Source organism: Phascolarctos cinereus, unplaced genomic scaffold (genome assembly GCF_003287225.1).
Source record: "Phascolarctos cinereus isolate Bilbo 61053 unplaced genomic scaffold, phaCin_HiC Scaffold_815;HRSCAF=1466, whole genome shotgun sequence".
NCBI lineage: Eukaryota > Metazoa > Chordata > Mammalia > Diprotodontia > Phascolarctidae > Phascolarctos > Phascolarctos cinereus.
In genome coordinates, this window is record NW_027556197.1 from 2,727 (window position 1) to 14,520 (window position 11,794).

Here is an 11,794-nt window from a genome sequence, read left to right on the forward strand (position 1 = left end):
TGTCATATTAGCCAATCTGATAGGTATAGAGTAGTAAATCAGAGTTATTTTAATTAGCATTTTTCTAATCAATAGTAATTTAGATAATTTTTTACATGATTATAGTTTTATTTTTCTTCTGACAACTGCCTGTTCACATCCTTTGACCATTCATTAATTGGGAAATGACTCATATTCTAATAAATTTTACTCAGTTCTCTCTTTGAGAAATGATGCTTTTATCAGAAAAACTTACAGTAATTTTTTTTCCAAGTTTCCTACTTTCTTTCTAATCTTGTGCATTTTTGTTTGTGTACATAACTTTTTTAACTTAATGTAACCAGAATGACATGAAGCAGCTGGCTGGCACAGTGGATAGATCACTGGCTGGGAATCAAGAAGACTGCTCCTCCTCAGTTAGAATCAAGCCGAAGACACTTCTCATGGTTCCTTGTGCAAGTCGCTTAACCATGTTTGCCTCAATTTCCTTATCTGTAAAATGAGCTGGAAAAGGAAATTGCAAACCACTCCAGTATCTTTGCCAAGAAATCTCCAAATGGGTTCACAAAGAGATAGAAATGACTGAACGGTAAATTCAAATTTCTCCATTTTACTTCCTGTTACTCTACATTTTATCATAAATTCTTCCCTTATTCATTGGCCTGAGAAGTAAAATTTTCTGTGGTCCCCCAATTTACTTATGATATCAATATTCTTGTCTGAATCATGTACACATTTCACTCTTATCTTGGTAAAATATGAGATGTTGATCTATATCAAGTTTCTGCCAAACATTTTTCCACTGTTCCCAGACTTTTTTGTCAAGTGTTGATTTCTTGTACCAAAACTTGAATCTTTGGATTTATCAATTACTTTGGTCATTTACTACCATGTATTGTGTACCTAATCTAATTCACCTGTGCACCACTCTTTTTTTCTTAGCCAACACCAGATTTCTGCTTTGTAAGGTATTCTGATATCTGGTACCAATAAGCTGCCTTCCCTCACATTTTTATTGCTTTGATATGCATGACCTTTTTTTTTTTTCTCCCAGATGAACTTTGCTATTATTTTTTTCTAGTTCTATAAAATATATGTTAGGTTGACTGGTATGGCAGTGAATAAGTGAATCAATTTAGGTATAATTGTCATTTTTATTATCTTGACTCAGCCTTTCCATAAGCAATTACCACTTCCCCAGTTGTTTAGATCTGACTTTAATTGTGTGAGATGTTTTGTAATTATGTCATATAATTCTAGGGTTTGTCTTGGCAGGTAGACCTCCCAAGTATTTCACATTGTCTGCAGTTATTTTAAATGGTATTTCTCTTTCTATGTCTTGCTGCTTTTTTTTGGTAATATATAAAATGCTGATGATTTATGTGGGTTTATTTTGTATCTTGAAACTGTGCTAGGGGGTGGAGCCAAGATGGCGAGTGAAAGCAGTGACTTGCTTGAGCTCTCCCCAAACCCCTCCAAATACTCATAAAAATGGCTCTAAACAAATTCTAAAGCAGCAGAACCCACAAAAAGACAGAGTGAAACAAATTTCCAGCCCAAGACAACCTGGATGATTGATCAGAAAGGTGTATTGCACCGGGCTGGGAGCGCAGCAGCGAGGCTGGGCACGCAGGCCGCAGCAAACCTGGAGCAGGCCTCAGAGGACTGAATCGGGCAGCTGTGGAGGTTTCCAGACTCCTCAATCCACCAACAAAGACAACTTAGAAGGTCAGTGGGAAAAGTCTGTTTCTGAGGTGAGAGAAAGCAGGGGGTCTCAGCTCCATTCCCGAGCCTGGCCCTGGAGGGCTGCTTCCGAGCTTCTGGCCCACAGACTGAGGGGGAATCCAGTGGCTGATCAGAGAGGGACTGCAGGGATCTCTTTGCCAGTGCTGAGGCAGGAATCTCTTGCTTTGCCCGTGTTGGATCTGGGTCACAGTTCTGGCGGCAGTGCTGGGGTGAGGAGGAGTGCTGGCATGGTGGAGCTTGTAGTGGCTGTGGAGAGGAACCCCCCTCACAGTTACAGGACAGAAAGGAATACTTGTGGTCACAGGCCAGGAAAGGAGTAAACACCTCACCCTTATCATACCACCTTGGAAGAACTGAAAATTTACAGGTCCCTACAAGTATCTCTGAAAACAGCTACACAAACCCCTGAAGCTTGGGACAGTACATTCTCCACATTGGAAGCAGACTCTTACCTTAACAAAGAGTTTAAAACTCAAGTAATTGGCTGGGATCATGAGCAAGCAGCGCAAAAAGAGTCAGACTATATTATCTTACTTTGGTGAAAAGAAGATCAAAATATACAACCAGAAGAAGACAACAAAGTCAAAGCTCCTACATCCAAAGCCTCCAAGAAAAATATGAATCAGTCCCAGGCCTTGGAAGAGCTCAAAAGGGATTTTGAGAAGCAAGTAAGGGAAGTAGAGGAAAAACTGGGAAGAGAAATGAGAGTGATGCAAGAAAATCATGAAAAACAAGTCAACAGCTTGCTAAAGGAGACCCAAAAAAATACTGAAGAAAATAACACCTTAAAAAACAGCCTAACCCAAATGGCAAAAGAGGTCCAAAAAGCCAATGAGGAGAAAAATGCCCTAAAAAGAAAAATTGGCCAAATGGAAAAGGAAGTCCAAAAGATTACTGAAGAAAATACTTCCTTAAAAATTAGAATAGAGCAATTGGAAGACAGTGACTTTATGAGAAATCAAGACACTGTAAAACAAATCCAAAAGAATGAAAAATTAGAAAACAATGTGAAATATCTCATTGGAAAAACAACTGACCTGGAAAATAGATCCAGGAGAGAGAATTTAAAAATTATTGGACTATCTGAAAGCCATGATCAAAAAAAGAGCCTAGACATCATCTTTCAAGAAATTATCAAGGAAAACTGCCCTGATATTTAGAACCAGAGGGCAAAATAGAAATTGAAAGAATCCACAGATCTCCTCCTGAAAGAGATCCCCAAAGGAAAACTCCTAGGAATATTGTAGCCAAATTCCAGAGTTCCCAGGTCAAGGAGAAAATATTACAAGCTGCCAGAAGGAAACAATTCAAGTACTGTGGAAACACAATCAGGATAACACAAGATTTAGCAGCTTCTACATTAAAGGACGCAGGGCATGGAATATAATATTCTGGAGGGCAAAGGAGATAGGATTACAACCAAGAATCACCTACCCAGCAAAACTGAGTATAATCCTTCAGGGGAAAAAATGGTCATTCAGTGAAATAGAGGACTTTCAAGCATTCCTGATGAAAAGACCAGAGCTAAACAGAAAATTTGACTTTCAAATACAGGACTCCAGTGGAACATGAAGAGGTAAACAGGAAAGAGAAATCATAAGAGACTTATTAAGATTGAACTGTTTACATTCCTGCATGGAAAGATGATATTTGTAACTCATGAGAACTTTGTCAGTATTAGGGTAGTTGAAGGAAAAAAATTATATATGTATATATAGATAGATAGAGGGCACAGGGTGAGTTGAAGATTAAGGGGTCATATCTGGAGAATAAAATTAAGGGATGAGAGAGGATGATACTGGAGAAGAAGAAAGGGAGAGGTAGAATGGGGTAAATTATCTCACAAAAAAAAAAACAGAAAAGAAAAGTCTCTCACAGTGGAGGGGAAACAGGGGAAGGTGAGAGGGAATGAGGGAATCTTATTCTCATAGGATTTGGCTTAAGGAGAGAATAACATACACATTCAATTGGGTATGGAAATCTGTCTTACCCTACAGGAAAATAGGGGGAGAAGGGGACAAGAGAGCAGGGGGGTGATAGAGAGGAGGGCAGATTGGGAAAGAGGGTAATCAGAAGCAAATACTTCTGAGGAGGGACAGGGTCAAAAGAAAGAATAGAATAAATGGGAGGGCAGGATAGGATTAAGGGAAATAGAGTTAGTTTTTCACAACATGTCTACTAAGGAAGTGTTTTGCATAACTGCACATGTACAACCTATATTGAGTTGCTTGCCTTTTCAATGAGGTGTGGGGGGAGGGAGGAAGGAGAAAATTTGGAACTCAAAGTTTTAAAAACCATGTTTTAAAAAAATGTTTTCACATGCAACTGGGAAATAAGAAATACAGGAAATGGGGTACAGAAGTCTATCCTGCCTACAGGAAAATAGAAGGGGAAGGGGATAAGAAAGGGAGGGGGAGAGATAGAAGAGAGACAGACAGGGGAAGGGGTATTCAGAATGCATGCCATCTTGGGGTGGGGGGAGGGGTGAGAAATTTGGAACTCAAAAACTTGTGGAAGTGAATATTGAAAACTAAAAATATAAATTCATATTAAAAAAAATAAACTGTACGAAAGCTGTTTATTGTTTCCACTAGTTTTTTAGTTGATTCTTTAGTACTCTCTAAGTATACCATCATTTCATCTGCAAAGAGTGGTGGTTTTACTTCCTTATTGTCTATTTTTATTTCTTCAATTCCTTTGTCTTTTCTTGTTGCTATAGTTAGCATTTCTAGAACAATACTGAATAATAATGGTGATAATGGGTATTCTTGCTTCACCCCTAAACTCATTAGGAAGGCTTTCAGCTTATCCCCATTGAACATAATGCTTGCTGATGGCTTGAAATAGATGCTACTTATCATTTTAAGGAAAGCTTCATTTATTCTTGTGCTCTATGATATTTCTAATAAGAATGAGTGTTATATTTTCTCAAAAGCTATTTCTGCATCTATTAAAACAATCATTTTTTTAACTTTTCTTATTGATATGGTAAACAATGCTGATGATTTTTTTTTCTAATATTGAATAAGCTCTCCTTTCCTGGAATAAATCCCACTTTTTCCTACTGTGTTATCTTTGTGATGTAGTTCTGTAATCTCTTTCCTATTATTTCACTTTAAATTTTCCCATTAATATGCATAAGGGAAATTGTTCTATGGATTCCCTTCTCTGTTTTTGCTCTTCCTGGATTATATACAAGCATTATATTCATGTCTTAAATGGAATTTGGTAGAACTCCTTTACTTATTTTTTTTTAAATACTTTGTGTCATTGGGAGTAATTGTTCCTTAAATGTTTGGGAGAATTCCCTTGTGAATCCATCTGGTTCTTGGATTGTTTTCTTAGTTAAGTTATGGATGGACTGTTCAATTTCTTTTTCTAACATGGAGTTATTTAAGTATTCTATTTCTTCTGTTACTTTGGAAAATTTATAATTTTATAAATATTCATCCATTTCACTTAGATTGTCAGATTTATCGACATAGAGTTGGGTAAAATAGCTCCCAATTGTTACTTTAATTTCATCTTTATTGGTTGTACATTCTTCCTTTTCATGTTTGATTCTGGTAATTTGGTTTTCTTTTCTTTTTCCAATTATCAATGGCTTATTTATTTTACTTTTATTATAAAACTCCTAATTCTATTTACTTTTTCAATTTTGTTTTGCTTTCAATTTTATTAATCTCTATTTTGATATTCAGATTTTCCAATTTGGTTTTTAATTGGGATTTTTAATTTTTTTTTTAATGTATTAGCCAAAGCTCCACTGGGCTTTTTGTGTTGGTGGTCTGACAATGGAAAGAATATTGGTTTGTCTTTTTGTTTTAGTTTTTTTTTTTTAGATTTAAACACTAAAATTTAAATGCATAATGCAAAAAGAAAAAAAGGAACATTATAAACTTAAATATGAAAAAAATATAAAATAAGAAAATAAAAAATCATGTCACATGCACAACAGAATGTACAAGAGGATTTAAAATATTTAGCAATAAAATTTCATTTCAAGAAAGCCTGTATAATAAATACTACACATTGTGTTGAGAGCTCTCCATCTTTTCTCTGATTTCTTGTAGATTTTCTTATGTTTTGCTGTACATTTTTTACTTTGTGTTTTTTCCCCTTTCCCTTCCAAGACTACAACCAATAATGATATATTTATATATAGACATATACATACATGTATACATATATACACATACAAACATACATAAACATATACTTTCCTTAACAGATTCCACTGCAAATCTTAATTTTTTTTGTGTGTATCTCTTATTTACTAACCCTCCTGAGTCCTTTATTTTACTTCTACATCTATATTGCCCTCCTATTACTTAACCTACCCCTCAATGATCCCTCCCTTGTCCTCTCATTCCCATAATCTAAATACCTTTCTATATACCCTTTTTCCCTCACACTCCCTTTTAAAGATCCCTTGCTTATCCTCTCCTCCCTTGCTAGCATTTTATTTCTTTATAAATTTAGAAGACTTTTATACTTTTCTAGAAGTATATGTATTACTCTGTCTTGAATCCATTCCATATGGAAGTAGGTTTCTAGAACATCCCTCACCCCCCATCAAATTGCTCTGAATCTGTTCTTTCTCTTGTACCTCATTTGCATAATAGAATTACTCTTTTTTAGTTGTTTCTGAATGGTTTTACTTTTTGAAGTCATATCATGCTCAGATCTACCCAAACTTTCTCATGAACTACCCAGTTATAAAAAGCAATGTTAGACATAAGTTTTGCATGTAACATACATAAAAGGTAAAGGTCTGTCCTTATTGAGTTCCTTCTGTTTGTTCTTTGATATGTACCTTATATTTCTCCTGGCTCTTGTTTATCAAATCTTTTATTAAATTCAGGTATTTTTTTTCCTTAACAAATTCCTGAAAATCTCACAATTCAATAAATGCCCTTTTTAAAAAAAATCAGAATTATACTTAGCTTTGCTGGATATGATATTTTTTTCTGCCAGAACTCGTTATTTTGCTCTTTGATATATAGTGTTCCAAGACCTGCAGTCCTTTAGTGTCGCCACTGCTAGGTGTTGTGTGATGCTAATTGTATCACTGCCATACATAAATTGTTTTTTTTTTTTCTTCTTGTTGCTCGTAATATTTTCTCCGTGAGCTTCAGGTTCTGAAATTTGCCTGTGGTGCTCACTTTGGCAGCACATATACTAAAATTGGAATGATACAGAGAAGATTAACATGGCCCCTGTACAAGGATGATACTCAAATTCATGAAGCATTCCATATTTAAATAAAAAAATAAATTTGACTATAATGTTTCTGTGGGTTTTCCTTCTAGGCTTTTTTTCAGGTGGTAATCATTGGATTTTTTTTTTTATTTCTACTTTCCCCTCTTGTTCTAATGCTTCAGGGCAATTTTAATTATTCTTATTATTGTATCAAGATCCTTTTTTGTTTTTTGATCACAGCTTTCAGGTTCTCTGATTCTTCCTATCATTTCTTTTCTTAATCTGTTTTCCAGATATTATATTTCTTTACAAGGTGTTTCACGCTCCCGTCTATTTTTAAAATTATTTATATTTTGTTTTATTATTTCTTGATCTCTTATAACTTCACTGGCTTTCCCTTGTGCAATTCTGACATTCAAGGAGTCATTTTCTTCCTAGGATTCAGGATCTCCTATTCTAATTGGCTGACTTTCTTTTCATAATTTTCTTTTTTTTCTTGGATTGTTCCTATTTTTTTAGTTGTTCTTCAATCTCCCTCATTTGATTTTAAAGGATTTTTTAAGCTTTTCTATGATTTCTTTTGGACATGCAATCATTTCACATTACTCTTTGGAGTAGAAGAAAATTCTTTTTTTTTTTCCTCCCTTCGGTATCCTCCTCTGAATATGAACCTCAGCCTTCTCTATTCCCATAGCAACTCTCTATGACTGGATTCTTTCTCCTTTACCTGTGCATCTTTTTTGTTGTGGTAGTAACTTAATTTGTGTAATCACCTCTAGTCCTGTGATATGGAGAAATAATGCCTCTAGACACTTATCTTAAGTTATCATACCCTCTAACCTGGAACCAAAGCCAAACCTCCAGCCTCGTGTAAGTGCCCACAGATAGTAGCATGCCCACCCTACTGCTCCTGCACTCACTGAGCATGTGGTGGTTCCTTCTCAGCTCCACAGTGTCAATGCAGCACAGCTGGGTCTGGTGTTCTTTATCAGCAGAGGTTTCCTCAATCTTCCCTGGCTTAGACACCTAACTCTCTTTTACTCTGATGGGGGTATGGGTATTCCTATAGCTTGGGCTGAAGCAGTCTCCCAACACAGCTAACCCAAAGGCTTGCTGCTTAAACAAGCAGTCCTTACCCTGGAGTCGTTTCTCACTCACAGAGACAAAACCTTGTCCTAGGATTTTTCTCCAGGTCTTTTCTGATTGTCCCAAAAAGACCACTGTTCTACCCCTACGCATTTATTTGCAGAGTTCTATGTTATCCCTCAGGTATTATTTTACCTCTTTTGTGGAGGAAAATCTTGAGAAATTGGAATTTTCTGATTTTGTCCACCATCTTTCCAGAATCCTCTCCTGATTTGTCTTTTCTAAAGAGTGATGGTAAATACCGTCTAGTAGGTTCATTTACCCCATTTGTTCTAAGCTCAGCTCAGTGAGTAGATAGTCTCTCTTTTTCTCTCTGCACAAAAAGGAATTTGTACTGTATTTATGGGGCAGCTAGGTGGCACAGGGAATAGAGTGCTAGTCCTGGATTTAAGAGGACTGAGTTCAAATCCATTCTCAGAAACTTTCCTAGCTGTGTGGCAAAGGACAAATCACTTAGTGATGTTTTCCTCAGTTCCTCATCTATAAAATGAGCTGGAGAAGGAAATGGTAAACCACTACAGTATCTTCGACAAAAAAGTCAAACACAAATTGAGTCATGGAGAGTCAGACATGAATGAATCAAGTGAACAAAACAAATTATATTTATATTGTAGATATTGTGTGTACATACTGTCTCCTCTGATAGAATATAAACCCTCTGTTGACTTGGATTATTTCCACTCATGTTGTTATCACCAGTGCCTTGTGCAGTTCCTGACATAAAACAGAAACTTAACAAATACTTATTGATTATTGATTTCCTTAAAATTATTATTAAAATTTAAAAGAATTTCTAGGTCACATTTTTTTCTTAGAATTCAGCATTGTGGTGAATAGAGTGTTAGACCAGAAGTCAGAAAAACTCATCTTCCTGAGTTCAAATCTGGTTTCAGATACTTACTAGATGTGTGACCCTGGGAAAGTCAGTTAACCCTGCTCATTTAAATTTCTTATCTCTAAAATATGCTGAATAAAAGGAGCAAACTACTTCAATATCTTCCCGAAGAAACTTCAAATGGCATCATCAAAATTCATATACAATATATCATCATTTTTTGCTGAATGATTGAGGATTTCTATACAAATAGTCTCTGGTATTTGACAGAGTGAGACGTAGAATCAAGAAAGCTTGAATTCTTCAAGATTATCATTTTCATACATTAACTACTGTATGACCATTCAATGATTAGTTATCTTCTCTAAACCTCTGTTTCCTCATGTATAAAATGGGTATGGTAATAATACCTCCAGTAGCTACCTTAAAGGCTGATTGTGAGGCTCACATTAGATAAAGGAGGCAGATACAAGCATTATTTTATTTCGCATAAAATCTATTATATCTGTAAGAAATAGAAAACTAGTACATATTAGACATTTGAAACTGGGAACAAATGTTAGTGCGTGTTTTCTCTTAGGAAAACATTAGTCTCTTTATGCCTTGGGAGGAATACAAAGCTCGTAATAGAAAAGCTATGATTTTTAACATGTAAAAACCCATTCAGTGCTCCCTGGTTTTGATCATGTGCATACTTCCTCTGTCTGACAAGAAGGATACCTAAGTCTGCCTGCCTTAGAAGCTAAGGCTTAGATGGGAAAATAATTGATCCCCTTGTGACCATACTTCTGCTACTTTTACTCTGTCCTTGGTGAAGTTAGTCCTCACACTCTGGGCATCCTCCGGCCCCAGGCTCCAACTCCAATTCCTTCTAACTTGGTAGCAACTGCTAAGCCTGGGGTCCCCTGGAAAAAAAGAATGAAGAAAAATAATGAAAATACGTGAATGAAAAGGAATGATTGAATGAAAAGATATATGTTATGTGTCAGGTGCTGTGCCAAAATATGAAGAGAAGGGAGGGATATATTGTCTCTGCATTTGTAGAGCTTGAATTCTCACATATGGGAGTGATGGCTACAGGATATTTCAGCCTAGAGAGTCACATGGATGGCTAGAAATACACAGAGAGAGAACCAATGGATCTGTTCTTTCAAGAAAAAAATTACATTGTTTATTTGATCACTGAGTCAAGAGAAAGAGGTGCAGTGATTTTTTGGGGGAGGGGAGGCAGGAAAAAAGAGATAATACATTAGGGCACTAGATTAAATGGAATGTGGCCCTGATGAATGACTGGATAGGATGTGAAACACTAGGGACTGTTTAGAGTTAGAAAGAGAGATAAGTAAGCTTGTAATGATTAACTTTCAGTCAAGGAAACCTCAGCCACAGGACAGGAAATACAAAGTTGAATGGGTATAGCATCTGTTGTAACTAATATATACATTCTGGAGTTATAGGGTGCTGACCTCAATAAGAAAAAGCAGGGAAACTGCAGGGCAGAGGTCAAGATGGTTCAATGAATGGTTGGACCAGTGTTTGCTACACCAAGCACAGAATCTGAGCCACAAAGAGAATTGTAAGTGGCCTTTGGTAGAAGAATATGATGAATGAACTTTAAATATATATATATATATATATATATAATATATATTATATATATATATACACACACATATAATATACACATACATACACATACACACACTATATATGTATATGTATATGTATATATATATATATATATATATATACACACACATATATATATACACATACATACACATACACACACTATATATGTATATGTATGTGCATGTATGTGTGTATATATATGTGTGTGTATATATATATGTATATATATATATATATATATATATATATATATATATATATATATAATATATATATATTCTTTCTTAGAATTCACAGAGCTCTTGTTAGATTAGAATATTATCCTGAATCAGACACTATGAAATAGATTCGAGATACAAGTTATTCTTGGAGCCAAAAAAAGCATCATCATGGGAATGAATTAGGCAGTGACAGCTAGCCGGAAGTTCCTCTGAAAAATATCTGGCAGTTTTATCAGAACTCAGTATGAATCAACAACATGTTGTGACATCTAAGAGAACTGTTGGATCTTAAGTTGCAAATGGCTTCCAGGAATAAGGAAATGATGGTCTCCTTATCCATGTTCCAGAGCACACTTTACCTATAGTGTAGTAGTCACTTCTGAGCATGACATAACAGCAAGGGCTGAGAAGCTGGAGAGCACAGGATGAAAACAAGGATGACAAATATCCATGATCTCATGAAGGAATTGGGAATATATGCTTCAAAAAAGAGAAGTCTCAGAGGAGTAATTACTCACCAGAAGTAATGGTGGCTTTCTTCTTCAATTCTTTAAGTTATTTTTTTCACTTTCACTTATTTATTTATTTATTTATTCATTCAATCATTTATTTATTTATTTATTTATTTATTTATTTATTTATTTATTTATCTATTTTTTTTTTTTTTGTGAAAGAGGGATTATATTATTCTGCTTGGCCTGGGAGGGGAAATTAAGAAGAATGGGGGCAATATGGAAAGAGACTAATTTAGGGTTAATGTCTGGAAAATATCTTCTAACACTATAAGCTCTCCTAAAGTGGAACCAGGTGTCTCAACGGCATACTCACCTCCTCCTAATTTGAGGAATTCAAGCAAAACTTGGATAAGTATTGGTTGGGTTGGGTATGATATCAAGTTACCTAGGCTTTGACTGAGCGGACATGTAGATGCTTCCAGCTGAGATAGTATAGGAAGCACACTCTCTGGAAGATTCTGGAACCACTTGAATATTCCCCTTGCTATATGAAACAGAACAGAAATACACACACCCAT

General features: G+C 35.5%; 1 non-coding gene across 1 annotated transcript; it reads left to right on the plus strand.

Annotated features, from left to right (window-relative positions):
* The first annotated feature begins 6,882 nt into the window (after positions 1-6,882).
* On the plus strand, positions 6,883-6,989 carry LOC144454948 (U6 spliceosomal RNA). The gene has a single exon (XR_013483493.1). It is a non-coding gene; the product is annotated as a U6 spliceosomal RNA (small nuclear RNA).
* Positions 6,990-11,794: the final 4,805 nt, after the last annotated feature.